The sequence below is a fragment of the Hevea brasiliensis genome, chromosome 9 (genome assembly GCF_030052815.1).
Source record: "Hevea brasiliensis isolate MT/VB/25A 57/8 chromosome 9, ASM3005281v1, whole genome shotgun sequence".
In the NCBI taxonomy this organism is placed as follows: Eukaryota; Viridiplantae; Streptophyta; class Magnoliopsida; order Malpighiales; family Euphorbiaceae; genus Hevea; species Hevea brasiliensis.
The window spans coordinates 11,290,416-11,294,381 of record NC_079501.1 but is presented as its reverse complement, the minus strand read 5'-3'; the positions used below and the strand labels follow the sequence as shown (position 1 = coordinate 11,294,381).

The 3,966-nt window shown below is 38.8% G+C and overlaps 1 pseudogene; it reads left to right on the top strand.

Annotated features, from left to right (window-relative positions):
* Window positions 1-269: 269 nt before the first annotated feature.
* Window positions 270-1,206, top strand: LOC131182805 (HVA22-like protein a; annotated as a pseudogene).
* The last annotated feature ends 2,760 nt before the right edge of the window (window positions 1,207-3,966 follow it).

Below are 3,966 nucleotides of genomic sequence, written 5' to 3'. Positions count from 1 at the left end.
AGTCATATCATGGTTGAAAGTCATGTTATATCTCAATTACTACATATGGAATAAAATTTGAAGCAACAAACTTTGCATAAATAAACGATCTGTTACTTGTTGGAGAACAGGAAGAGCAAGAAATGATTTCACATGGCCATTTTCTTGTATGACATATCGTTTAAATTTAATGTATCATATATTCATAATACAAAATGTAATATACGATGAAATTTATCCATTAAACATGAATAACGAGGTCAAGATCCATGTATATGATTTGGCAAGTATTAATTGGCTCGATTCTCAGGAATCAAGCTCGATGCAGCCACACTCCCACACCAGATGATTGTCAAAAACTCGGTGCCTCTTTTCTTGTGCATCATAATATTGATTCTATGGAAAGGAAATCAGCTCCTACCAAAGACCTCTTTGCCCACTTTTTCATCTCTCTTTTTTGACCTTTTCATCTGCTTTTCAGTGAGTGCGTGCATCTTCTCTCCGGCTTCCAGTATCAGAGAAAGAAAGAAAGAAAGTTTAGTTGGTAAGAAGAGATGGGTGGCTTTGGGAATTTTCTCCAAGTTGTGGCCAAAAACTTTGATGTTCTTGCTTTGTATGTGTCTTCTCTGCAATGACAATGTCCCAAAAAATTTAAAATAAAGTTAGTTTCAATACTGGGTTTTTCTAACTGAGATTCTCTGCTTTTTATTTGCAGACCTCTTGTCACTCTTGTTAAGTTTGTGTCCCTACTTTCTAAAGCTTTGAAAGCAATGATGGACTTATATAGCTCTAATGGCTTTCTGTGTTGATTTTAACAGATACGCTTCAATTAAGGCTATAGAGACTAAATCTCGCACAGATGAACAGCAATGGCTAACCTATTGGGTTCTTTATTCCATGATGACCCTATTCGAGCTAACAATTTCCCAAATCCTGGAATGGTTGGCCAGTTTCTTCAGACGTTGGTGTGAAACTTTCATGAAATGGCCTGATTCTGGCATAAAATATACATTTAATTTATCAATGACAGTATCCCAATCTGGCCTTGCGCCAAGCTGACAGTCACCTGCTGGTTGGTCCTGCCTCACTTCAATGGGGCGGCACATGTCTATCAGCACTTCATCAGACCAGTCTATATGAACCCAACAAACTGCTCAAAAAATCTGGTAGGTCCCTCGGAAGAAGGATGTTTTTGTTAGAATAAAAAAAACTTTTGAAAAAAACTAGAAGGTGTAAAGAAATTACACCACACAAGAACAAAGTGAACTGATTTTTTATTCAATAAATCAAAAGACTCACACACACAGACATAACAAAACAAGCTATAAATAGCCACACTCATATAACTGAACTCCTAGAAAATAGAACGACACTTAATAACATTCCCACAAAATGAGGATAACTAGTAACAGTTCCTGCAATCATGAGATTTATTACTAAACTCATCAAGACCACTTCCTACTAGCCGTTAGTGATTTGAATCACATTCCTAACACCCCCTCTTGATTCAAATTCTCCCATCCCAAGCTTGCTTCTTAAATAACTAAACTTGGAATATGGCAGCGCCTTTGTGAAGATGTCTGCAATCTGTTCATCTGAATTGCAGAATTTCAAGCTGATTTCCTCCTTAGCTACTAGCTCCCTTATAAAATGGTGCTTTATTTCTATGTGCTTAGCTCGACCATGAAAGACGGGATTTTTGTCATAGCTATATTTGAGCTCATCCTTGTAAATCTCGGTTGCCCCTCTTGCTTCATGCCTAGGTCAAGCAATAGTTTTCTCATCCACACAGCTTCACATGCTGCTGCTCCTCCAGCTACATATTCGCCATGCGATGATATAGCAGTAGGTTGCTTCTTTGACCTCTATGTGACTACTCGGCCCAAGTGTAAGCGAGAATCTGTTGTACTCTTTCTATCAACTAATGAACCCGCCCAATCACTATCACAATAATCCTCGATTTGAGATTTAGTTTGACAATACCAAATCCCAAATCTAGAGTTCCTGCAACATACTTTAACACTCTCTTAATTCCATAATGGTGTTTTGTTGGTTTGTGCATAAATCTTGATACCAAACTCACAACAAACATGATATCCGGTCTTGTATGCATGAGATAAATCAAACCACCAACTAAACTTGAATCTCTGTGCATCAACTCGGACCCATCTTCCTCCTGAAGTTTCTCATTCACATTCATGGGTGTCTCTACTGCGTTGCACCCGTTCAGATTGAATTTCTTCAAAAGATCCATTGCATACCTTTTTTGAACTAAGAAAATCCCCTCCTTACTTTGACATACTTCCATTCCCAAAAATAGTGCGACTCACCCGGATCTGTCATATCAAACTTACGTATAATTTGACTTTTACATTCCATAATTAAGGAGTCATTAGTCCCCACATAAATCATATCATCAACATACAAACATACTAACAAAAAATCATACTCCCCACAGCTCTTAATATACATTGTTGGCTCATTTTCACTTCTTTTAAACCCACATTGTAGAAAGTATGTATCTATTTTCATGTACCACGCCCTAGGGGCTTGCTTAAGTCCATATAAGGCTTTCTTAAGTTTAAAGACCTTACCTGGACTTTCTTGATTAACAAACCCGTCAGGCTGAACTACATAAACTTCCTCACCTAGTTCTCCATTAAGAAAGGCAGACTTGACATCAAACTGGTAGACACAAAGCTTGAGATGCGCCGCTATTGATAATATTACTCGTATTGTTTCATATCTTGCCACAGGAGAGAAGGTTTCTTCAAAATCTATCCCTTTCCTTTGTGCGTAGCCCTTCACCACTAGCCTTGCCTTGTGCTTTATTAGAGTCCCATCTGGATTATATTTGGTTTTGAATACCCATTTCAGACCTATAGCTTTCTTATTCTTTGGTAGCTCAACCAAACTCCAAGTTTCGTTTTTCTCAATTGCTGACATTTCCTCCTCCATTGCTAGTCTCCACTCTGGCCTTTTTGCTGCTTCTTCATAAGAGGAGGGTTCGACAACATAAAGAGCAAAAGTGCATGACTCATAAATCTCTCTAAGTGACCTTGACTTCATAGGTGATGTCTCACTATCATCATCATCATTGTCTGTTTCTCCATTTGAGGAACCTGCAACATTGTTAGACAAATTTAGGCCAACGCTTGACTTGTTCACTGAGTTCGATCCAACTGGACTTGCAGCAGAATTTGATTCTGAAGTGGTCATGCTTCCAGTTTTCCTGCTATGTATTTCCTCACCATTTTTGATCTGAAACACAGGAGCTTTTCCTTCGTCTTCCCATTGCCAACAATCTTCCTCATTGAACACTGTGTTCTCGCTTATAATCACTTTACGGTTGCTGGATTATAGACCCTATAAGCCTTAGTTTGTGAGCAATAACCAATAAAAAGCACTTAATTGATTTTTCTTCTAGCTTATGTCTTTCACGTGCATTAATCATTGCGTACACAATGCACCCAAAAATTTTAAGATGCTGAACTGAAGGCTTTTTACCTAACCACGCCTCATAAGGAGTTTTGTTAAGAACAGCTTTTGTTGGTGAAACATTGATTAAATAGACGGCAGTAGTCACCGCCTCCGCCCAAAATCTATCAGGTAGCCCCTTACCTTTTAGCATACTTCTCGCCATTTCAACAATTGTTGTTTTCCTTTCGCTACTCCGTTCTACTGCAGGTGTAAGGTGCGATCGACTCTTTGTGAATTCGTGCTTCTCCGCGGTATTATTGATTAAGTGCGGGTGGTCAAGCGGAGGAAGAAGGTCATCCCACTCACGACAATCATATTACAATCATTTAATACAAATGACTCAATACAAATCAAGAAAAGACCCAAATCGTCCTAAGTCGTGCAGAAAATCGTGAGTCCCCTATACCTAGGACCTAACCAACTGAAAAGGGTTCAAACACACTTCTATACTCACAATCCATATATCCACAACTCGGTCATATATCACACAGCCCCTCCTGGGCCCAC